Raw genomic sequence first — 26,782 nt, 5'->3', positions numbered from 1 at the left:
TGTATGAAAAGCTCTCGGGTGACAATCAGGGCATGTGGATCTTGGGCCCAAGGGACCTAGTGCAGGCAGTGACAACAGTTCACACAATTTGTTCCGAGCAGACTGAGTAGCAACCATTCTCTATAGACTTGTTTGTCAAAGCAACAGGCAGGGGGTATAGCCAAAGACCTCTCTTTGTACCTAAAGTTCCCATATATAGGCAGAGATGTCCCCAACTGGGTTAAGGGACAAGGCAAAATGCAGAGGCGAGGTTGAGGGCCATGCCTTGCGCCGACACAGTGTTTGCTGGGCATATGACATGCCCTGTAGCCAAGGGCTAAAGACATGACCAACCAATATCGAGCAGACTTTCTGGACGGGGAGAACAACTGTAGCCTACTTTCAAAGAACCCATATCCACAGATTTAAGATACAAAAACTAGGAAATCTGACAGTCCTGGAAAGATGTTCCATATATTAAGTTAGACAACTGTTTGTTTTCATGCACTGTCACCAACAAACTGTGCTAGAAATGGTAGTACAAACGATCCTGAGAGCTGTTACCACCTAGAGATTTACCATTTTAAGGCGCGCTTCACGAATATCTTTCAATTTTCATACTGTAAATATGAAAACGAAATATTCTATAGTTCTGATATGTGTTACATTTATTCATACATTTTTGTGGCTGGAAATTGTGTGTTTTGCTACCTTGAATCACATAAAAATAAAATAAAAAATGTGTCGACCTTTCAGGGGGGTTTTGTGTAGTTCCTATGCAGGCTCATGCTTTGATTGCTGAACTCCCCCTCTGGGATTTATTTATGTAATGTGGATCCGAATAGCTTGACAAACGAAAGAACCTGTGTGCGAAAATAAGCACCATGGTTCATCAGTCTGTATTGATTGAATGCCAGGGGTTGTAGGAGCAGAAACACTGCTCAGGCTGCCTTATCTCGTGTACAGTAGCTTATTAATGACCTGTTTCTGTGCTCCACTGATACCAACATAAAGCACCACTACAGACTGTCGATCTCTGTTACTGTGATCCCATTCCCTGGAGGCAGATGTACTTACTGACTTTTCAGTAGGGGATCTGTTCAGAATAGGATACATGCTGGGAGAGGAGACGTCCCATATGTATTCATTGTGCATTACAAAATAATAAGGGGAATTAGAAACACATATTATTGTTCAGACTGTCACAGCATTAAGCGAGTTTTGTGTACTGCTACTTTTCAGGGGTTACAGAGTGTGGCCACGCCTAAAAAGAAATTGGGGTGCAATTTTATACATTAGGGAATAGAATCATGTAAAGCGAACATCGGGGAACATTACCAACGATTAGCGATATTTATCGCTAACGATGCTTAGCAACGACTTTTTTAACGCTAAGCATCGCCGGAAATTATCGCAGAGATAACTTGCTATTAGCAAGGTTTATCTCAGAAGTGATAAAAATCCTCGCGCTAACTGCCAAATGAGAGATTATCGCTGGAAAACCAACGATAATCTCTCGAAGTTTGGCGTTAGCTTGATTATAGGGGCTCACAAACTTAGCCATGATATCCACCTTCCATAGGATATCATGGCTAAGTCAGGAAAATACCAGGTGTAAAAAAAGCAGTGCTAACCACGGTTAGCGCTGCTTTTTTATCACTAACAGGGTTAGTGAAATCCTTGATAATAGGAGAAATGTCGCTTAACAATATTTCTCCTATTATTTTTCTCTGGAACGCCCCCTTTGCATCTCATTAGAGATGCAAGGGGAAGCGTAGAGAAAAAGGGTGCTAACATGCAAATTTGCGTGTTATCACCCTGTTGCTGATAGGGAGATAATGTTATCTCCGCTTTCTTGGCTTTTAAAACCAAAAAAGCGGAGATAAATCCCTTGATAATATGCCCCATTGTTTTATAAAAAGCCGTGTTTACCATGCATTTCTTTGTGGAAATCACTTTCTGAAATCCCCGTACCCAGCCTGTGTAATGCGCGTTGCTTTAATCCTCGTGTCTCATGTTTGAAACTTAACTAAGCTTTTTGGCAATAAGAGGTTCATAAAGTGTTAAAAAAGACGATCCACAGTTTTTAGGCAATTCAAATTCAATTGTCAGGATTTTGGAGAGAGAGACCACAGACGTCCTGAGTTTTGACTAAATATTTTCACTTCATAAATTGAAAATGCCACAAACGTAACTGACTAAGAGAAATGGCTGAGGTGTTTGTAACGAAGATAGGGGCATATTACCAACAACTAGCGATAATTTTTGTCTCTAACTTGTTTAGAGACAAAAATTATCGCCGCACATCGGCGATTTTTATCGCAGATAAACCTTGCTATTAGCAAGGTTTATCGCAAATGCGATAAAAAACGGCCGCAATGCATGAATATCGCTGAAAAGTCAGCGATATTCATGCATTATCGAGCAAATGCTCTTAGCCATGTTATCCACCTCCCATTGGATAACATGGTGAAGAACTGCTCAGGGCAGGTGTTAGCTTTTGGAGATATTCGCGCTTAGCGCGAATATCTCCAAAAGTTGGTAATAGGAGATAGCGATGTTAGCGACTGTTTCCAGTCGCTAACATCTTGGCACGCCCACTTTGCATGTCATTAGTGATAAATATCACTGACATGCAAAGCGGGGCCCAAGATGGTCGCTATCTCCTATTAGCTGTCACTAACTGGTGTTAGCGACAGCTTGGTAATAGGGAGATAATTTTATCTCCGCTTTCTTGGCTTTTAAAGCCAAAAAAGCGGAGATAAACCCCCTTGATAATATACCCCATAGTTGCCAAAAATAAAGAATTTAAATGTCGAAATATAGATGTGTAATACCTTCCAGGGACCAGCTCCGATAACAAAAGTAATTGTGACGCTTTTGCCATACAGCAGTATCAGAAAAATAGAACCGAGCCTTACGTTTAAGGTTAAGTTTACTATGCAGCTTCTATACACAGTTAAAACAGTTATTCTGTGCAGTGTGTTCCATGCCTTCCAAAATGGGCTTTAATTACAGCGTTATCGGCCACATGCATCAATGTTTCCATTTGCGAATTCTTAATTGCAAAAATTAAGGAATCGCAATTAAGAATTTGCAAACGGCTATGCATCAAGAAATCGCTTTTTTTTTGCGATTTCTTAATTTTCCTTAATTGCGATTCACAATTTGCGAATCGCAATTAAGGAATCCCTTTCCATTGATTCCTATGGGCCTAGAGGCCCATAGGAATTAATGTGAAGGCATTCTCATTTTGCGATTCGCAATTAAGGAATCGCAAAATGAGAATGCAATTTCAAGGGTGCAGGGGGGGTCCAAAGGACCCCCCCCCGCACCCATGAAATGTACCTTTAAGTACATTTTTCACACACACATGCCCCAAGGGCATGTGTGTGTGTAAAATGAAACTTTCAAAAATGCACTTTTGTGCACTTTTGAAAGTTTTCGCAAATTACCATGAAGGTTAACTTCATGGTAATTTAACACTACCTATTTGCGATTTCGCAATTTAAAAAAAGTCATGCATTGCATTTAAGAAATCGCAAAATTGCGATTTCTTAAATGCAATTGCAATTTAAGAAATCGCAAATAAATTGCGATTTCTTAAATTGCGAAAAAAGCAAAAAGCTTAATGCATCCCAAAAAATGGATTTGCATTCGCAAACAGACGAATTTTGCGATTCGCACCGTTTGAGAATGCAAAAACCCTTGATGCATGTGCCCATATGTCCCTAAGGCAGGCTTTTAATGTTCAAATTGAGAGAGGCCAGGCCAGTGGACATGTGGTCAAGGGGAGTGGGAGGGGTCAACAGGAAATCCGAGGAGGTAGGGCAAGCTCTTAGTGCGTCACCTAGGTGTGCAGGCGACCCCCCCCCCACCGAGAAAGTGATATCAGCACTGACCACAAGGGAGAAACCCTCATTGTCCTCTTGCCTCGGGCGCTGCGGGTCTCATCTAGAAGCAATTTGAAAGTTGCGGTGGGCACCGGGGTTAGGGAGCCTCACAACGTAGCAAAACAGACAAGGTTGATATTTAGGGCCATTTGTCATCACTTTAGTAATATTATTTTGATAATGTGGATTGGGCGGAGCGCTAAACAAGCATGCACGCCCCTAAAAGACGAAATGAAGACACATAAATATACAGATTAAAAAGAGAATTGGATAAATTGGGAGTGCATCCCACCACCTCCATCCTATATTATGAATTGATTAGGGGGCCAGGTGGGGGCCTTGAGACGCGGCGGGATAGGGGTTTACAAAAAGCTCGAAGTGCGCGCGGGGTTGAAGGCTGTACACGGCATAGCTCACCCGGTAGGAGCCGGCGGTATTTCTTTATTGAGCGTGGGGTTCGAGGCCAGGGTCTGACCTCTTTCAAGTAATTTTAGGAATTAGCTATGGATTAAGGAGGGTCCGTTAAAGGTTCCCTAATAAAACCCCACAATTATGTGAATCTTATAGACTCATTTCACTCTTAAAAAGCGACCACAAACTCTACACCCAAATCCTCACTATAAGGCTAGATAAAGTTGCAGGCTCCATAATACATCCAGACCAGAGAGGCTTTATGAGAGGGAGACAATTACTAACCCAAGACCTTATCGGAGCGATAGATTTGGCAAATCTATATGAGATCCCTTTGGCAGTTTTAACATTCGCTGCGGCCTAAGCCAGTCAGTTGGCCCTTTTTATTAGAAGCAGTCCCACACTTTAATTTGGGAGAAACGTTTGTAACAGCAGTGAAGGCCCTCTATAAAAATCCCACTGCTAGGGTCCTGGTGAATGGAAATTTAACAAAACAACTGATAATTTCACGCGGAGCCCGACAGGGCTGTCGCCTTTTGCCCTTACTTTTTAATATATATATCGAGCCTTTGGCACTTAAATTAAGATCGTGTCACACTATCCCTCCTTTTAGTTGTATGGGCTGTGAAAAGAAAATAGGCTTATACGCCGATGATCTTATGATTCTGACAAGGGATGTAGAACAGGCACTTCCAGAAATTTGGTCCCAGCTGGAGAATTTTGGGAAAATGTCTGGATATGCTGTAAATCAGGAAAAGTGACCTTGAAAAACAACAAATAAGGTATCTTGGGGTGCAATTTATTAAACATCTAGAGAAAATAACCCAAATAAATTTCGATAAAACTCTGACAAATGTGCGACAGCAGTTGCAGGCATGGGAGTCTCTCCCACTCTCTATTGTGGGCAGATCTAACCTTCTGAAAATGTCAATTTTACCAAAATTAACTTTTTTGTTTGACACTTTTCCTTTGGAATTTTCCAAAATTTTGTTTAGGAAAGCTCAGGGGCTTTTTTCATCTTTTATGTGGTGTAGGAAAAATCCCAGAATTTCCCAGAAAAAACTTCGGAGGAAAAACCTAATGGGGGTATAACCACCACTGATGTATACTTATATTACTGTGCCTTTCATTTTAAAAACTCACGTCAACTCTTAAACAATAGCCACTTCCACCTCTATGTAAAGCCTTAACTCAAACATATAACACACAAGCTGATTCCTTTCTTTTAAAATGTGGTCACCCCAAGTTTTTCAAAAAGGTTAGACTGAAGATCCTGAAAGCTGTCACTAAAGTTTGGGTTCAGGTGAGGACACTGCTAGGTATACCTTATTAAAATGAAGAATCACCGATCTGGGACTCCCCGGGCACCCCGGCATGTTTACAAGACGCTTTGACCCTCCCTCTACGTAGAGCTGGGATAATGTGATGGGGAGAACTAATACCGCCGCCACCCTCACCGCTCTCAACACCGGCCGACTTCCAGACTGCCACCAAGCCACTCCACGACGTACCCACGGACCTTTCAGCTGCCACGCCTGCAAGTTCACCTGCATCCGGACCTGCCTCACTCCAGCTCCCGCCAAGTCGAACACCAGCAGCACCCACCTGAAGTGCATCCTGCTCAACACCCGCTCCGTCCACAGACACGCCATCGAACTCTGGAACCTCCTAGACGCCACAGCCCCGGACGTTGCCTTCCTCACCGAGACCTGGATGAACGCCTCTTCAGCTCCCGACATCGCCATCGCTATCCCAGAGGGCTACAAGATCGTCCGGAGGGACCGAAACACCAACCAGATGGGAGGAGGCATCGCCATCGTCCACAGGAGCACCATCCGTCTCACGACCAGCACCGACAACACACTGACCAGCGCCGAACACCTGCATTTCCAGATCCACACCAACCCGAACACCACCCTCAGAGGCACCCTGATCTACCGACCCCCTGGACCACGCACGCAATTCAGCGAGGACATCGCCGACTTCGTCAGCCCGCATGCCCTCCCCTCCGCCGACTACATCCTCCTGGGAGACCTCAACTTCCATCTGGAGAACAACAGCGACCGCAACACCAGCACCCTGCTCGACAACCTCGCCAACCTGGGACTCAAGCAACTGGTGTCCACCCCCACCCACCTCGCCGGACACACACTCGACGCAGTCTTCTCCTCCAGCCCAGACATCGACTTCAGCCACGCCACAGAGCTTCAATGGACGGACCACTGCTGCGTCCACTTCACCTTCAAGAGAACGACGAGCCACCAACACCAGCAACAGGCCGCCCGCAGAAGCTGGAACAAGATCACAGCCGACCAGCTCGCCGCTTCCCTGAGCCAGCACCCTCCCGCCAGTTCAGCGAACCCCAGCCAGGCCGCCGACAACCTCACGAAGTGGATCAGCAACTGCGCGGACGAACTCGCCCCACTGAGGACCCCGCCTAGCAGACCCGGCAGCAAGAAGGCCCCATGGTTCACCGACGAACTCAAGAGCTCCAAGAAGAATTGCCGAGCCCTCGAGAAAGTCTGGAGAAGGGAACCGACACCGGACAACAGGACCTCCTTCAAACTTGCCACCCGGAAACACCACCAGCTGATCCGCGCCGCCAAGAAAACAGCATTCAAGGACCGGCTGGACAACAACGCACACAACTGCAAGGAACTCTTCAACATCGTGAAAGAGCTCTCCAACCCCAGCGCAGGAAACAACGACATCACCCCGTCGCAAGACCTCTGCAACTCCCTCGCTTCATACTTCCACAACAAGATCGCGGACATACACAACAGCTTCAACAACCAACCAACGCACACCGTGACCGAGCAACCACCCCCCACCACCACCCTCCACGCCTGGACCCCGATCAGCACCGAAGACACCATCCGCACGATGAACTCCATCCACTCCGGAGCACCAACCGACCCCTGCCCTCACCACGTCTTCAACAAGGCCGACGCTGTCATCGCACCCCACCTGCGAGACATCATCAACACATCCTTCGACACCGCCATCTTCCCTGAGAGCTGGAAACACGCCGAACTCAGCGCTCTACTCAAGAAACCAACAGCGGACCCCACCGACCTCAAGAACTACCGCCCCATCTCGCTCCTCCCGTTTCCAGCCAAAGTCATCGAGAAGACCGTCAACAAGCAGATGGCCGCCTTCCTCGAGATGAACGGATCCCTCGACCCCTCACAGTCCGGCTTCCGAGCCAACCACAGCACCGAGACCGCCCTCATCGCCGCCACCGATGACATCCGAGCCCTGATGGACAATGGAGAAACAGCGGCCCTCATCCTCCTAGACCTCTCCGCGGCATTCGACACGGTCTGCCACCGCACCCTAGTACGGCGCCTCAGCAACATCGGAATCCAGGACAAGGCGCTGGAATGGATCATCTCCTTCCTCGACGGAAGAACACAGAGAGTCCGCCTACCACCGTACAAGTCAGAGGCCTCCAAAGTCATCTGCGGCGTCCCCCAAGGATCATCTCTGAGCCCCACCCTCTTCAACGTCTACATGAGCCCCCTCGCGGCCATCGTACGCAAACACAACCTCAGCATAATCTCCGACGACACCCAGCTGATCCTCTCCCTGACCAACGACCCCGCCGCCGCCAGAGCCAACCTACACGAAGGGATGAAAGAGGTAGCCGAGTGGATGACGACCAGCCGCCTGAAACTGAACTCGGACAAGACGGAGGTCCTCATCCTGGGCTCCTCACCCTCCGCCTGGGACGACTCCTGGTGGCCTCCCGCCCTGGGCACCGCACCCAAACCGACAGACCATGCACGCAACCTGGGCTTCATCCTGGACCCCTCCCTCTCCATGACCAGGCAAGTCAACAACGTCTCCTCGGCGTGCTTCAACATCCTACGCATGCTACGGAAGATCTTCTGGTGGATCCCCACCGAGACCAGGAAGACCGTCACCCAGGCCCTCGTCACCAGCCGACTGGACTACGGCAACGCCCTCTACGCCGGTACCACCGCCAAGCTCCAGAAGAGACTCCAGCGGATCCAGAACGCCTCAGCCAGACTCATCCTCGACATCCCGCGAACTAGCCACATCTCCGGACATCTGAGAGACCTTCACTGGCTCCCCGTCAACAAAAGAATCACCTTCCGCCTCCTCACCCACGCACACAAAGCCCTACACGACCAAGGCCCGAGCTACCTCAACAGCCGAGTCAACTTCTACGCTCCCAAACGCCACCTCCGATCAGCCAACCACGCCCTCGCCGCCGTCCCCCGCATCCGAAGAGCGACTACAGGAGGAAGGTCCTTCTCCTACCTGGCCGCCAAGACCTGGAACTCCCTCCCGACCGACCTGCGCCTGACCCAAGACCACCTCTCCTTCAGGAAGAAGCTGAAGACCTGGCTGTTCGAGCAGTAGCGGCACCCCCCCCCCCCCAGCGCCTTGAGACCCTACGGGTATGTAGCGCGCTTTATAAGTGTCACTGATTGATTGATTGACTGATAGTAGAAGAGGAGTTAATCCCATGGCAGAGCTTTTCTGCTCTTACCAATAACTCGGTATCAAAAGTAACAAATAACTGGGAATCGGGATTTGGTAAAAGAGATTTGTACCAGACCAACTAGAAAGGTAGTGGCAGCATGGTACTGGCAAATGATCGAGAGTCGAGATAAGAAATTGAACTCATTCACAGAGAGCTGGAAGAAGGACATGCCGGACGACGACCTCAAAACTTGTAGGCAAGTATCTATGTCTACTCTTTGGTCGTATGTGAAAGCTGCCCCCCTAAAAATAAATCATCTTTTCACTGCCCATAAGGCATACTGGACACCACTGAAACCCTCCTCATCCTTTTGGCGCGAAGGGAGATCTGTGTAAAAAGGATTCTACCCATCCCACCTACTAAATTTGAATGGATTAGCTCAGTTCATCGTATCTCAACTCTTGATCGGACAAGCAAAAGGGCTAAAAAAACAAAATTCTGGGATTTATGGGATAGCTGGTTTGTAGTTGTAATCCTCTCCTCTCTGGTGTCTACTTAATCTGTATTAATCCAATTTTCATATCTGGGATTAACACATCTAGAGTTATTTATTTATCTTTCTCTCAGAATCTTATTGTCAGATTTTTCTTCTCTTTTTCTCTTCACTTTTTTTTGTTTAAGGATAATCTTAGTTTCAGGAAACAAAATGTATGCACTTACTGGTCCAATGATTACAAATTTGCTCACATGGCCGAAACAATTGGAAACCAGCAAGGGCTAAGTGTGAAAGGCCTATAAAAGATGAGGAGCCCTGGTTATTTCTGATTAGTCTTGTAGGAAGTAGTACCGGGGTCAAATCCACCCACCCTTCAGTGAGAAGAGACCGGGTTTCTTTTCCTTTCTTACTGGGCTGTAATAATCAGTCTGACCAGGGTTACATTCTTGAATTAAGAGCATGTTTTGTAGAATGAGGACTTTATAAATGAACTAATCATGGACATCCCCGGCATCATCAACGTTAGTGACGACATCATGGTCCATGCAAAGTTACTTCCTGAACACAATGCTCGTCTCACTCAAGTACTTCGGAGACTGCGGGATGCGGGACTCACCCTGCACTGGGAGAAGTGTGAATTCCTGAAGAAAAAACGGCAATTCTTTGGCTATACCTTTTCCACAGAAGGAGTCAACCCGGATCCAGAAAAAGTCAGAGACATCAAGGACACTGCCACCCCTGCTAGTGTGACCAAAGTCCGCAGCTTCCTTGGTATGGTAAATTATTGCGGCTGACTCACCACTCTGACCATACCGCTGAGCGAACTTACCAAGAACTCCCACCCGTGGAAGTGGGGTCCGGAACAAGCCAAAGCCTTCAGGGACATCAAGAGTGCACTCTCCGAAGCCACAACGCTTGCCTTCTTCGACCCGAGGAAGATGACCCAGATAGCGGTGGATGCAGGACCCCAGGGTTTAGGAGCTGTGCTGTTGCAGAGACTATGTCAGGAAGATGATTGGACCCCTGTGGCTTTCGCAAGCCGTTCCCTTACCGAGACTGAACAGAGATATTCTCAAACTGAGAAGGAAGCCATTGAAATTCATTGGGGGTGTCGTCACTTTCACCTGTATGTCTATGGCAAGCCGTTCGTGGTGACCACAGACCACAAACCACTCGTGGCTCTGTTTTCTGGTACTTCCACCAAACCTCCTCCCAGGATTGAGAAGTGGATGTTGCAACTTCAAAATTATAACTGCAAGGTAGAATATCAGCCAGGATCCCACAATCCTGTGGACTACTTATCCTGGCACCCCAGAGCAGCGACAGCCCAAGAAATGGAGGAAGCGGCTGATTACGAAGAGTATGTCCGATGTGTTGTGGCCCGCTCATGTCCAATTCCCTTATCCATGGGTGATCTTGCAGACGCAACTCCCCAAGATGACTGCCTGCAACGAGCCAAGGTGGCTCTCCAGACTGGCAATTGGCACAAAGCTAAGGAGGAGTGGAAGATATTGACCATACCTGCCCAGCGGATCATGGAAAGCCTCTATCATGTCAGGGAGGAACTAACTGAAGACACTACGGGGTGTTTGCTGAGGGGTCATTGGCTGGTGATACCCACATCCTTGACGGACCGGTGTGTTCAATTTGCCCACATAGAGCATCAAGGCATGGTAAAGACTAAGTCCCGTCTCCGAACCAAGGTGTGGTTCCCGTTGATGGATGAACTGATGGAGGCTACTGCACGTTCTTGCTCGTCATGTCAAGTGGCGGGAGAGATGCCACGTCCTGCACCCATCCTTCCGGAACCTCGCTGAGGTCTTCGTGGTCCTGTGTCAGTCTAGACTTTGGTAGTCTGCCCGACGGTCGTCATACATTCGTGGCCATTGATGAACTCTCAAAGTATCCTGAAGTTGAAACCATAGCTTCTCCCAGAGGCGATACCGAAGATTAAAAAAATTATAGTGGCCCACGGCCTCATCCGAGAAATGCGAACTGACAATGGGCCTCTCTCCCAGGGGCAGGAACTGGCTGCATACCTCGACAATCTTGGCATTCACCACCACCGTATTACTCCCCGATGGCCCCAAGCCAACAGTGAAGCTGATAGGTTTATGAGGACTCGAAATAAAGTAATTTGAATTGCTCATGACAAGCGACAGTCCATAGAACTGGCTATTTTCACCTTTCTCAGGAGTTACCATCAGACGCCCCACACCACCACGGGTGTTGCGCCTGCTCATCTGCACATGGGCCGGGTAATCACGGACTCCATACCTCACCACCCACACTGCCAGCTGGAAACACCAGATGACCCCCGGATTGATGCCCAACGTCGGGAGGCCCATTCCCAAGTCAGTAAATGAAGGAAAGCCAAGCATCAACAGTTTGAAAAAAGGGACTTGGTGCTGTTCCGGAATCGTTTTGCCACTGGCAAGTTTCGGCTGCCATATGAAAAGGAGACTTGGACTGTGGTTAATGTTAAAGGAACAAGGATCATCGCAACCCGTGACTGAGAGACTGTTGCACGAAACGTATCTCGCTTTAAGAAGTATCACGGGGAGGCGCCGGCATCGTCCCTGGGTTCTCCTGAGGTCGATGATGGTACCCTGTCAGTCGATGGGGAAGGTCAAGTGGACGGGACGGAGATCGCTCCGCGAGAGGAAGCTGGTGAATCAGGCGATCCTTCCTCTTCTCTGCAGAGTGGTGGTCGCAGAGCAGGGCTGGACTTCTCTCCAGACCGGCCAGCGGCTGGTCACTGTGAGTCCATGTCTCGTGCTGAAGATACTGAGGTCCGAAGTCGGGCCTGTCCCAGTACAGCCTGTGAAGAAATCCTGAACCATCATGCTGATTGAAGGACTATCTCACGTAAGACTGTTCTTGTTTTGGTTGTGACTGAAGATGATAATGATGGCCCTGGGATGTGTAGATTAATAACTGATCCAGTGTTAAAATTCAATGCTAAAGTTGTTTTGATGTTTGTTGGGGAGGAATGTAGGGTTGTGCGCATGACGTAACGGGCATGCACGTAACGTGGAAGGTCATGTGACCTGACTTTAATAAAAGTACGCTCCGCACTCATGTACGCCAGTTGGGCTATGGAGGCGGGTCTGTTAACCACCAAGCCACTGTGTCCCGAGTTTCATTATCTTGCCCCTAGGCCCCTTTCCTAGCCACTACCATATTGTCCTCCAGGTCACCGGCCAACATAACAGAAGGCTTGCATGCTTCAATATTTTGGGATGCTTTCCTTGTAGTTCGCTGGTGGCAGACCGGTTTTTGAGTATTCCCGGTCCAGTCCATGTTCGTACGTAAAAGTGGTGAGGTTCGGGGGTAAAAATCCTCTGTGTAATTTGTATGAAAAGCATGGGGCGGCATGTTAAAAAAAAAACTCTCAGTAATGTGTATCCTGTTGTGAGAGCACTGCGAAGTATGTCAGGTTATATTAGAAATCTGCCAAACGATTTGCTTTTCCTGGCAACCATCTAGCTTCATGAGACTGGTATGTGGAGGCTGACGGAATGAGTCCTGAGTTTATAACTGGCTTGTGAAAAGGAAACAAGAGCCAGCATATCGAGAATAGGGAGCAAGGCATCAGGGATTTCAACGAAGGACCGGTATGGGGAACCTTACAGAAGGAGGAAGGTCCTGCCCTCGGACGAGTGTTACTCAGGCTTAAATACAGCCCATGGCTTGTTATGCATGCACAATTCAGTTGGCACACATCGAGGTGCCTGTCTTCAGCTGATTTAAGGAAGGATTCAAATATTGTCAGAAGCTGATAACAACCAAGAGGTTTGTGCCCTCGGGTCGCGGCTGGGCTACAGCAAAGAACTCCTGGTTTACAAAGTAAAAAAGGATAATACAAGTAATATCGTTGTCAAGGGTGAAAGCAAAGCTTTTACTGGGCTGCTTTATAAATTGTGCTGTCAGGGGCTTTTTCTATACATTGTTCAGTTACGAATATGTGGCTAATGAGCACGACGTTGGGCTGCTCACTTAGAATAGCTGCTTTGCGAAAGGACCTGGGTTGGCATTCCAGGCTGGACTGTTCCTGGACTGTTCCTGGGAGTCATCGCAAGTAAACACAAAGACTCCAGTGTCTAAGAGGATACTATTAGGAGATTGAATTTCAGCAAAGAAGATAAGATTACACCGTGGTCTAAGCCCTGATGATAATCCCCTGAGGCAGAGGGGGATTGGAAACGCGTCGGCATGCTAATATTTTGCCTGCGAGGGATCCACATTAATTGAAGCTTTAGAGAGGGTGCCACTACATGAAACATACCCCGAGAGCAAATCACTGCCAGAGAAAGTTGTCCCCGCAGTATACCTGTTTGAAGCGCTCAACGAACTGAACAATACTTAATGTCATAGCGCTTACAGGCATTGTTTGAAGCACCGACTGGTGTAATTGTTTGATTTAATCGTTAGATTTTAATTGATTGTCGTCATGTTTAAGTTATTGAATTGTTCAGTTTTTTATGTGTTTATTAACATTTATTCATGAGGAATGTATATATGAATGACATTTGTATTCTTTTCATGCTTAGAAAAAAATGAAAGGATGTTTCAAATCAAGTTGAATCAATACAACTGTGAAAGTAAAACGCAATGACGTGATGCGTTGTATTTCCAAATCTGCATGAGTAATTAGCAGTTCCAAAACTGGTGGCCAGGTAATCCTTTTTGAAAAAAGGTGGACACTCATGGCATCCTATTTCTCTGTTCACCTGTTTCTATCCCCCTGCTTTCAGTGAGAGCATGGTTCTTTAAGGGAGACAGGCAGTGGACGCCATTTGAGGTGAAAGGTACTGCTGATGGACTGGCAAATGATTTCTCCCTATGTGAGCCTGTACTTGCACGTTCGCTGCCCCAGAGGATGGCTAAGCCCAGCCTCAGTATCTTGGTTAATTAAAGCGCCCTGCTCTAGCAATTTTCTGCATTTAACTTTGAATGTGCTCAGGTCTGTTCACTCAGTAAGCAAGACCTGTTTTTACAGCTTTAGGCAATGTTTGAGGAAGCAGAGGAGGTTTTCATGAAATTGGTGCATCAATTCAGATTAGTAGACCACGTTTGCTCTGTTGGGAAGGCCCCATTCCCTTTCCTGTTGTTTATCCTTCAGTTGTAATTTACAGAGGAGTAGGTCACATTTTCACATAGCATGTTTGCTGGTTGTCATTGTGTACACTCTAATACAGAAGATATCTTTCTTGTACACAAGAATTTGTCAAGTGCATGTTCATATCTTCACTTTGAGGTATTGTACGGTGCTAATGAGCAAATCTAAACTTGAGATGTTTTGCAACTTCACATTTAATTAACACCAGTTGGAGGCAAGATGGCATCCGCCGGGTCAGGCGTCTATGCAGCAGCTCCTGACTCTTTTTACAAGCTCAGAGTAGTGATTGCTCTTTGGCAAAAATGTTTCTGGCTGACAGTTGTGCTCAGGAGGGTCAGAGACTATTGGAGAAGTCCAGTCAAAGTGAACCTAACTGGAACTCCAAGAAAAGGGATTGACTGGCAATATGTCGAGAATGGTGGAAAAGTATATCCTCACCATACCTTGGAAGCATTAATGACATCTCCAAGCGGCACACTGAGCACCGGGAACCAATAATCGATGTACAATCGGTACTTCCTCTGAGTTTATTTGCAGATGGAGGAACACCAAAGGCTATAGGGGGAGGGTCAAACTCTTCTGGTAATCATCGGGATGTCGGGAAAGAAAGTCAGTTGGGAAAACAAATGTTTCAATTTCTGACCCTCTGATTCATCAGACGATTATGTTAATGTGGGCTCTAGAACAAGTTCAGGAGGTGAATCACCAAGTAGTGGTGGCAGCGAGCTGAGTAGTATGCAGCTTGAGAAGGATATCAGTGGCAATTCGGACATCGATTCGATGACTGTATGTATAAAACAGGTACCCATAGAAATGATGGGACAAACAGAGGATATAACCACTTTGTTATGGGTTCACTCTCTTCCATTAGGGTTGGTGCTGTATAATGAGGCCACCTCTAATGCTACAGGAAAAATTCCATTCGAAAAACGTGATGAAGAGACTTCCCTGGCTGTAATTTATCAAGGTATAATGGATCATAGAACTGAGACTCATATGGAAAGCCAGAAAACACAGGGTGCCTGTCGCAAATTGCAGAACACTGTTAGGCGAATCGCTAAGTCTTGTACCAAAGTCGCGGAAAGGATTAATGAAGCAGAGGCGCGGAAATCTACCCTTGAGGATGAGCTGGCAGCCCAGAGATCTATAACTGAGGCTATACAGGCACACAAGGAGGACACGTAATGGAAACTTGTCAATCTTGAGAACCGTCTTCGGCGTAACAACTTGAGCATTTTGGACATAACGGAGGCAAGCGAGGGGCAGGACATTCGGAAATTCATGTTGCACCTATTCACTGAGTCCTTTCTGGAGCTATCAATTTGGAATTGGGAACAAGAAGTCCAGCGGGCACACCTATTTCCGTTTAAACTGCAATCTGCTAGAGCGGGGCAAGCTGCTTTTAAGCCTAGGGCTATTTTGATCTGCTTAAGCAACTTCAGACCCGTCCGCCTGTATATGATTTAGCACGTCAGGATAGGAGGAGTTTAGGGAAGGGCGCTCAGTGTTTTGTTAGGCCTGATTTTTGCCACCAAACGGTGGAAAAATGCTGGAAACTTTGCCAAATAATTGCACCTTTTCATGCCAGGGGGGCAGAGGCATTTTTTTGATAAATCCTGCAATGCTAATTATCACCATTTATTTACAGCTCGTAAAAATGGTACATTATTCACTTGATACACAAGTATTTGCAAAGTTAATAGGTCTAGCTTCTGCATAGTGTATGCACTGACAAACAACACTTCAGGTTGAGATGCATGTGCAGAGAATGTACACACACACAAGTGCACAGGTTTGTAATGGTTGTATGGTGCATGTACGCATGTTGGCTGCTTGCCTGTGGACCACTCTGTGTTCTGTGTACATATATCATGGCATGTATCCCGTTTTCATGGTTGTCTGTGCTCACCTACCTGTGGTGAACGTCCTGCTCCCTGCAGACACGGTCGCTCCCCCACGCTGCTCCCCGACCTGCCTCGCCTCAGTGACTGGTATCGTAGCTCATCTCCGCTGCCTGCTCTGAGTGATATTGAGGAATCTCATTGCTGCCTTACATTGCTTTACCTTCACCGTATTGCGCTGTGTACTACCGCTTAAGCATGGTTTTCTGCTCTTCTAGTGATAATCGTGCATCTGCTCGATCCGTCTAAGGCCGCCGGCCATTTTATTATTGTTGTTGTTGTGTCGCCCTGCCCTGGTCTCCACCCCGCTCCCGCCTTCCCAGCTGACCCTCCCTCCCACTAAGTTCTACCTACGGAGCTCAAACTGTAACGCGCTGTGAACGTCCTGCTCCCTGCAGACACGGTCGCTCCCCCACGCTGCTCCCTGACCTGCCTCGCCTCAGTGACTGGTATCGTAGCTCATCTCCGCTGCCTGCTCTGAGTGATATTGACGAATCTCATTGCTGCCTTACATTGCTTTACCTTCGCCGTATTGCGCTGTGTACTACCGCTTAAGCATTGTTTTCTGCTTTTCTAGTGACAATAGTGCATCTGCTCGATCCGTCTAAGGCCGCCGGCCATTTTATTATTGTTGTTGTTGTGTCGCCCTGCCCTGGTCTCCACCCCGCTCCCGCCTTCCCAGCTGACCCTCCCTCCCACTAAATTCTACCTACGGAGCTCAAACTGTAACGCGCTGTGAACGTCCTGCTCCCTGCAGACACGGTCGCTCCCCCACGCTGCTCCCCGACCTGCCTCGCCTCAGTGACTGGTATCGTAGCTCATCTCCGCTGCCTGCTCTGAGTGATATTGACGAATCTCATTGCTGCCTTACATTGCTTTACCTTCACCGTATTGCGCTGTGTACTACCGCTTAAGCATTGTTTTCTGCTTTTCTAGTGACAATAGTGCATCTGCTCGATCCGTCTAAGGCCGCCGGCCATTTTATTATTGTTGTTGTTGTGTCGCCCTGCCCTGGTCTCCACCCCGCTCCCGCCTTCCCAGCTGACCCTTACTCCCACTAAATTTTAACTACGGAGCTCAAACTGTAACGCGCTGTGAATGTCCTGCACCCTGCAGACACGGTCGCTCCCCCACGCTGCTCCCCGACCTGCCTCGCCTCTATGACTGGTATCGTAGCTCATCTCCGCTGCCTGCTCTGAGTGATATTGACGAATCTCATTGCTGCCTTACATTGCTTTACCTTCACCGTATTGCGCTGTGTACTACCGCTTAAGCATGGTTTTCTGCTCTTCTAGTGATAATCGTGCATCTGCTCGATCCGTCTAAGGCCGCCGGCCATTTTATTATTGTTGTTGTTGTATCGCCCTGCCCTGGTCTCCACCCCGCTCCCGCCTTCCCAGCTGACCCTCCCTCCCACTAAGTTCTACCTACGGAGCTCAAACTGTAACGCGCTGTGAACGTCCTGCTCCCTGCAGACACGGTCGCTCCCCCACGCTGCTCCCTGACCTGCCTCGCCTCAGTGACTGGTATCGTAGCTCATCTCCGCTGCCTGCTCTGAGTGATATTGACGAATCTCATTGCTGCCTTACATTGCTTTACCTTCGCCGTATTGCGCTGTGTACTACCGCTTAAGCATTGTTTTCTGCTTTTCTAGTGACAATAGTGCATCTGCTCGATCCGTCTAAGGCCGCCGGCCATTTTAATATTGTTGTTGTTGTGTCGCCCTGCCCTGGTCTCCACCCCGCTCCCGCCTTCCCAGCTCACCCTCCCTCCCACTAAATTCTACCTACGGAGCTCAAACTGTAACGCGCTGTGAACGTCCTGCTCCCTGCAGACACGGTCGCTCCCCCACGCTGCTCCCCGACCTGCCTCGCCTCAGTGACTGGTATCGTAGCTCATCTCCGCTGCCTGCTCTGAGTGATATTGACGAATCTCATTGCTGCCTTACATTGCTTTACCTTCGCCGTATTGCGCTGTGTACTACCGCTTAAGCATGGTTTTCTGCTCTTCTAGTGATAATCGTGCATCTGCTCGATCCGTCTAAGGCCGCCGGCCATTTTATTATTGTTGTTGTTGTATCGCCCTGCCCTGGTCTCCACCCCGCTCCCGCCTTCCCAGCTGACCCTCCCTCCCACTAAATTCTACCTACGGAGCTCAAACTGTAACGCGCTGTGAACGTCCTGCTCCCTGCAGACACGGTCGCTCCCCCACGCTGCTCCCCGACCTGCCTCGCCTCAGTGACTGGTATCGTAGCTCATCTCCGCTGCCTGCTCTGAGTGATATTGACGAATCTCATTGCTGCCTTACATTGCTTTACCTTCACCGTATTGCGCTGTGTACTACCGCTTAAGCATGGTTTTCTGCTCTTCTAGTGATAATCGTGCATCTGCTCGATCCGTCTAAGGCCGCCGGCCATTTTATTATTGTTGTTGTTGTATCGCCCTGCCCTGGTCTCCACCCCGCTCCCGCCTTCCCAGCTGACCCTCCCTCCCACTAAGTTCTACCTACGGAGCTCAAACTGTAACGCGCTGTGAACGTCCTGCTCCCTGCAGACACGGTCGCTCCCCCACGCTGCTCCCTGACCTGCCTCGCCTCAGTGACTGGTATCGTAGCTCATCTCCGCTGCCTGCTCTGAGTGATATTGACGAATCTCATTGCTGCCTTACATTGCTTTACCTTCGCCGTATTGCGCTGTGTACTACCGCTTAAGCATTGTTTTCTGCTTTTCTAGTGACAATAGTGCATCTGCTCGATCCGTCTAAGGCCGCCGGCCATTTTAATATTGTTGTTGTTGTGTCGCCCTGCCCTGGTCTCCACCCCGCTCCCGCCTTCCCAGCTCACCCTCCCTCCCACTAAATTCTACCTACGGAGCTCAAACTGTAACGCGCTGTGAACGTCCTGCTCCCTGCAGACATGGTCGCTCCCCCACGCTGCTCCCCGACCTGCCTCGCCTCAGTGACTGGTATCGTAGCTCATCTCCGCTGCCTGCTCTGAGTGATATTGACGAATCTCATTGCTGCCTTACATTGCTTTACCTTCGCCGTATTGCGCTGTGTACTACCGCTTAAGCATTGTTTTCTGCTTTTCTAGTGACAATAGTGCATCTGCTCGATCCGTCTAAGGCCGCCGGCCATTTTAATATTGTTGTTGTTGTGTCGCCGTGCCCTGGTCTCCACCCCGCTCCCGCCTTCTCAGCTGACCCTCCCTCCCACTAAATTCTACCTACGGAGCTCAAACTGTAACGCGCTGTGAACGTCCTGTTCCCTGAAGACACGGTCGCTCCCCCACGCTGCTCCCCGCCCTGCCTCGTCTCAGTGACTGGTATCGTAGCTCATCTCCGCTGCCTGCTCTGAGTGATATTGACGAATATCATTGCTGCCTTACATTGCTTTACCTTCGCCGTATTGCGCTGTGTACTACCGCTTAAGCATTGTTTTCTACTTTTCTAGTGACAATAGTGCATCTGCTCGATCCGTCTAAGGCCGCCGGCCATTTTATTATTGTTGTTGTTGTGTCGCCCTGCCCTGGTCTCCACCCCGCTCCCGCCTTCCCAGCTGACCCTCCCTCCCACTAAATTCTACCTACGGAGCTCAAACTGTAACGCGCTGTGAACGTCCTGCTCCCTGCAGACACGGTCGCTCCCCCACGCTGCTCCCCGACCTGCCTCGCCTCAGTGACTGGTATCGTAGCTCATCTCCGCTGCCTGCTCTGAGTGATATTGACGAATCTCATTGCTGCCTTACATTGCTTTACCTTCGCCGTATTGCGCTGTCTACTACCGCTTAAGCATTGTTTTCTGCTTTTCTAGTGACAATAGTGCATCTGCTCGATACGTCTAAGGCCGCCGGCCATTTTATTATTGTTGTTGTTGTGTCGCCCTGCCCTGGTCTCCACCCCGCTCCCGCCTTCCCAGCTGACCCTCCCTCCCACAAAATTCTACCTACGGAGCTCAAACTGTAACGCGCTGTGAACGTCCTGCTCCCTGCAGACACGGTCGCTCCCCAACGCTGCTCCCCGACCTGCCTCGCCTCAGTGACTGGTATCGTAGCTCATCTCCGCTGCCTGCTCTGAGTTATATTGACGAATATCATTGCTGCCTTACATTGCTTTACCTTCGCCGTATTGCGCTGTGTACTACCGCTTAAGCATTGTTTTCTACTTTTCTAGTGACAATAGTGCATCTGCTCGATCCGTCTAAGGCCGCCGGCCATTTTATTATTGTTGTTGTTGTGTCGCCCTGCCCTGGTCTCCACCCCGCTCCCGCCTTCCCAGCTGACCCTCCCTCCCACTAAATTCTACCTACGGAGCTCAAACTGTAACGCGCTGTGAACGTCCTGCTCCCTGCAGACACGGTCGCTCCCCCACGCTGCTCCCCGACCTGCCTCGCCTCAGTGACTGGTATCGTAGCTCATCTCCGCTGCCTGCTCTGAGTGATATTGACGAATCTCATTGCTGCCTTACATTGCTTTACCTTCGCCGTATTGCGCTGTGTACTACCGCTTAAGCATTGTTTTCTGCTTTTCTAGTGACAATAGTGCATCTGCTCGATCCGTCTAAGGCCGCCGGCCATTTTATTATTGTTGTTGTTGTGTCGCCCTGCCCTGGTCTCCACCCCGCTCCCGCCTTCCCAGCTGACCCTCCCTCCCACGAAATTCTACCTACGGAGCTCAAACTGTAACGCGCTGTGAACGTCCTGCTCCCTGCAGACACGGTCGCTCCCCAACGCTGCTCCCCGACCTGCCTCGCCTCAGTGACTGGTATCGTTGCTCATCTCCGCTGCCTGCTCTGAGTGATATTGACGAATCTCATTGCTGCCTTACATTGCTTTACCTTCGCCGTATTGCGCTGTGTACTACCGCTTAAGCATTGTTTTCTGCTTTTCTAGCGACAATAGTGCATCTGCTCGATCCGTCTAAGGCCGCCGGCCATTTTATTATTGTTGTTGTTGTGTCACCCTGCCCTGGTCTCCACCCCGCTCCCGCCTTCCCAGCTGACCCTCCCTCCCACTAAATTCTACCTACGGAGCTCAAACTGTAACGCGCTGTGAACGTCCTGCTCCCTGCAGACACGGTCGCTCCCCCACGCTGCTCCCCGACCTGCCTCGCCTCAGTGACTGGTATCGTAGCTCATCTCCGCTGCCTGCTCTGAGTGATATTGACGAATCTCATTGCTGCCTTACATTGCTTTACCTTCGCCGTATTGCGCTGTGTACTACCGCTTAAGCATTGTTTTCTGCTTTTCTAGTGACAATAGTGCATCTGCTCGATCCGTCTAAGGCCGCCGGCCATTTTATTATTGTTGTTGTTGTGTCGCCCTGCCCTGGTCTCCACCCTGCTCCCGCCTTCCCAGCTGACCCTCCCTCCCACTAAATTCTACCTACGGAGCTCAAACTGTAACGCGCTGTGAACGTCCTGCTCCCTGCAGACACGGTCGCTCCCCCACGCTGCTCCCCGACCTGCCTCGCCTCAGTGACTGGTATCGTAGCTCATCTCCGCTGCCTGCTCTGAGTGATATTGACGAATCTCATTGCTGCCTTACATTGCTTTACCTTCGCCGTATTGCGCTGTGTACTACCGCTTAAGCATTGTTTTCTGCTTTTCTAGTGACAATAGTGCATCTGCTCGATCCGTCTAAGGCCGCCGGCCATTTTATTATTGTTGTTGTTGTGTCGCCCTGCCCTGGTCTCCACCCCGCTCCCGCCTTCCCAGCTGACCCTCCCTCGCCCCTCCCCTTCCACTATCCACATATGTCAGTTGATATTGCGCGCAGCGTTCACGCGCAGCGGCCGCGCCCCAGTCGCGCCGAAGGTGCGCCAAAGGTATGCCCGTCTACGCCCGTCCGTGCCTGGACCGCTACCCAGCGCCAGACCCCCTGGCCCCCGCCGTACCCAGCCCACTAGATACACATACGCGGCCGCAACTCTCCTCGCCCTCAACGCCGGACGCACACCACAATGCTGCGAAGCCATCCCAGGCCGTACCCACGGCCCATTCGCCTGCCTCTCCTGCAAGTTCAACTGCTTCAGAACCCTCGCCAAATCCACTTCCTCCACACACAGCTCCGACTCTATCCACCTGAAGTGCATCCTGCTTAACACTCGCTCGGTCCACAAACACGCTACCGAACTCTGGGACCTACTCGACACAACGTCACATGACATCGCCTTCCTCACAGAAACATGGATGAACACATCATCAGCACCCGACATCGCCATAGCCATACCGGACGACTACAAGATTATCCGCAAAGACCGCTCCAACCAAACAGGAGGAGGCAAAACAGGAGGCGGCATCGCCATCATCCATAGGAACACCATCAAACTCACGACCAGCTCCGACGACAATCTTGCAACCGCCGAACATCTCCACTTTCAGATTCACACCGACCTCAGGACCACACTCAGAGGCACCCTCATCTACAGGCCTCCAGGAACCCGCACTCAATTCAGCGATGACATCACCGACTTCGTCAGCCCACATGCCCTCACCTCCGAGAACTACGTTCTGCTGGGAGACCTCAACTTCCACCTTGAAAAGAAACACGACATCAACACCTCCACCCTTCTGGATAACCTGGCCAACATCGGACTCAAACAACTTGTGGACACCCCCACTCATGTAGCCGGACACACGCTCGACCCTATCTTCACCTCCAGCAAGCACATTTCCTTCGATCGCACCACAGTTATTATTATTATTATTATTCAGACATTTATTAAGCGCACAGCTACCCCCAACGGGGGTGTCCCGGCGCTGAGGAATGCAGCTCAGGGGAGAGAAATTTGTATTGACCCGCAAAGAGAAAGGTTTTCAGTTTGCCCCTGAATTGAGACTCGACGTCAATGAGCCGAAGGCTGATGGGGAGTGAGTTCCAGAGTTTTGACACCACCACCGCAAATGCTCTGCCACCCTTTCTTACTAGACGAAATCTAGGGGTAAGTAGAAGATGCAGATGGTTAGACCTGAGGTTAAGGGAGGAGTGGACTGGTTTTAATCTTTGCTTCAAATATTTTGGGCCTTTTCCGTTGAGAGCCCTAAAAGCAAGGACCAGGGCCTTAAACTTGACACGGGCCGTGATCGGGAGCCAATGTAATTTCTTCAAGTGGGGGGAGATAGAATGTCGATAAGGGACTTTGCAGATCAACCTAGCAGCGGCGTTCTGCACAATCTGCAGCCTATGGAGGAGGTACGCTGGTAGTCCCACAAACAGGCCATTCGCATAATCCAAATGCGAAGTGATCAGGGCATGTATCACAGTCTTCAGCGCTTCCGTCGGGAGGAAGGGGGAAATTTTCTTTATCATGTGAAGTTTCCCGAAGCATGCTGAGGTGACTTTCTGGATGTGAGTTTTAAAAGATAGATCATTGTCAAATTGGACTCCAAGATTGCGAGCCACTTTTACCGGAATAGGAGGGGGGTTAAGTTCCTGTGGCCACCAGATGGAAGGCGACCACGGGACAGTTTGATTGAAAAACAGCACCTCCGTCTTGTCTTGTTCTCCATTGGACGGACCACAGCTGTGTTCACTTCAGCTACAAAACGACCCAGAACCACAACCGCCCACAACCCATCCCTCGGAGATACTGGAACAAAATCACCTCTGACCAACTCCTCTCATCACTCAAAAAAAATCCTCCCACCCTCTCATTGGACCCTAACCAAGCGGCCACCGATCTCAAGCAATGGATCACCCACAGTGCGGACGAATTAGCACCCCTGAAAAAGCACCAGATCAAATCAGCCAACAAAAAGGCTTCCTGGTTCAATGATGATCTCAAACAATCCAAAAAGCTATGCCGCATCCTGGAGAAAACATGGAGAAAAAACCCAACCACCGACAACATGGCCACCCTCAAGGCAGCCACCCGCAACCACCACCAACTGATTCGATCCGCCAAGAAATCAGCAATCAAAGATCGTCTCGACAACAACACCCACAACAGCAAGGAACTTTTCAACATCGTCAAAGAATTCACCAACCCCACCGCAGCATCTAACGACATCACCCCCTCCCAAAACCTCTGCAACGCGTTATCCTCCTTCTTCTACAACAAAATCGCCGACATCCACAACAGCTTCGAGAACACTCCCAACGATCAACCCCCCCCACACCCCTCAGATACCACTCCACCAACTAACTACCTCAGCGCCTGGAACACAATAACCACCGAAGACACCATCCGCCTAATGAACTCAATCCATTCTGGGTCGCCAACCGACCCCTGCCCCCACCACATCTTCAACAAAGCTGACTCCATCATCGCACCCCATCTTCGTGATGTCATCAACCGCTCGCTCAACTCTGCCACCTTTCCAGAAAGCTGGAAACACGCCGAACTCAGCGCCCTCTTGAAGAAACCCACAGCAGACCCCTCTGAACTTAAAAACTACCGACCCATATCCCTCCTCCCAGTCATTGAGAAAGCCGTCAACAACCAGCTCGCCGCCTTCCTTGAATCCAACAACTCCCTCGATCCATCTCAATCCGAATTTCGAGCCAAACACAGCACCGAAACCGCCCTCATCGCAGCGACTGACGACATCCGAACACTACTGGATAACGGTGAAACTGCGGCCCTCATTCTACTCGACCTCTCCGCCGCTTTCGACACGGTCTGCCACAGCACCCTTATACAACGCCTCAGCAACATCGGCATACAAGGAAAAGCCCTGGACTGGATCATCTCGTTCCTAGCCGGGAGAACTCAAAGAGTCCGACTTCCCCCATTCAACTCAGAAGCCACAGAAGTCATATGCGGAGTACCACAAGGGTCATCACTCAGTCCTACCCTCTTCAACGTTTACATGAGCCCACTCGCATCCATCGCACGCCAACACAACCTCAACATCATCTCTTATGCCGACGACACCCAATTAATTCTTTCCCTCACCAAAGATCCGAACACCGCCAAAACCAATCTTCACGAAGGCATGAAAAAAGTAGCCGAATGGATGAAACAGAGCCGCCTGAAACTCAATTCAGACAAAACTGAAGTACTCATCCTAGGATCCTCACTCTCTGCCTGGGACGACTCCTGGTGGCCTTCCACGCTGGGCACAGCACCCACTCCCACAGACCACGCACGTAACCTTGGCTTCATCCTAGACTCCTCTCTCTCGATGTCCAGACAAGTTAACTCAGTCGCATCCTCCTGCTTCAACGTACTTCGCATCCTCAAAAAGATCTTCCGCTGGATCCCCCTCGAAACAAGAAAGACTGTGACCCACGCACTGGTCACGAGTCGGCTGGATTATGGTAACACACTATACGCCGGAATCACAGCAAAATTACAGAAAAAACTCCAACGCATCCAAAACTCACCAGCGAGACTCATATTGGACATCCCTTGCCGAGATCACATCACCGGACACCTAAAGGACCTCCACTGGCTTCCCGTCAATAAGAGAATTACGTTCCGTCTTCTCACCCACGCACACAAGGCCCTCCACAACCTAGGACCCGAATGCCTCAACACTCAACTATCCTTCTACAAACCCACCCGCCAACTAAGATCGTCCAATCAAGCCCTCGCCACTGTCCCGCGCATCCGAAAATCCACCATGGGCGGCAGATCCTTCTCCTTCTTGGCTGCCAAGACCTGGAACTCACTCCTCTCTCACCTCCGTATTACTCAGACCCACATCTCATTCAGAAAAGAACTTAAAACCTGGCTATTCGACAAATAATGAACCCCCTCCCCAAGCGCCTTGAGACCCTCTGGGTGAGTAGTGCGCTATATAAATACTCGAACTTGAACTTGAACTTTGTGTTGTCTGTCTATCCTTGCACTATAGGAAAGCCAGACTTATTGGTTTTGCTTTGTTTGTCATTGTGCAGATTGGGACAAATAGTCAAACAGTCCTTTAAAAAGCTCCTTTAAAGCCATTCCTCTTTGGTGTCTTTTCTGTGGTACACAAACATAAAATATTAGTCAAAATCTCCCCTCTTTACTTTTAGGACTACTATACATTTCTACTATTCCTTGGGCGAATGTAAATACTATGTTTTCCTCTACCCTTGTACCAATGTCATCATGTATTCCATCGCAGATTTTCAAGTTGTCATTTTATGCAGTTGTTAGACCTAGCATCCTTGCATTGCTACCCCTATCTTTTTGCCTCTGCCTCCTGTATTTTGGATAATATGCTGGATTTCGTTTTTGCTGGTTTGTGTACTCTGGGTACTTTACCACTGCTGATCAGTGCTAAAGTCCAAGTGCTCCCTGAGTAAATTATAATCATGATTGGTTATTCTTGATTGTCATATTTGATTTACTACTAAGTCCCTAGTAAATTGCACTGTGTATGCCCAGGGCCTGTAAATCAATTGCTACAAATGGGCCAGCAGTACTGGTTGTGCCACCCACATGAGTAGCCCTGTAAACCTGTCTTAGGCCTGCCATTGCAGTGTCTGTGAGTGCAGTTTTTAACTGCCTGTAGACCTACCAAGTGCACCTAATTTCCAGGCCCAAATCTTCCCTTTTACTAATGTAACGCACCTCCAGCATAGGCCCATGGCACTCCAATG

Source organism: Lissotriton helveticus, chromosome 1_1, assembly GCF_964261635.1.
Source record: "Lissotriton helveticus chromosome 1_1, aLisHel1.1, whole genome shotgun sequence".
Taxonomy (NCBI): Eukaryota; Metazoa; Chordata; class Amphibia; order Caudata; family Salamandridae; genus Lissotriton; species Lissotriton helveticus.
This window is presented reverse-complemented; position numbering follows the sequence as displayed.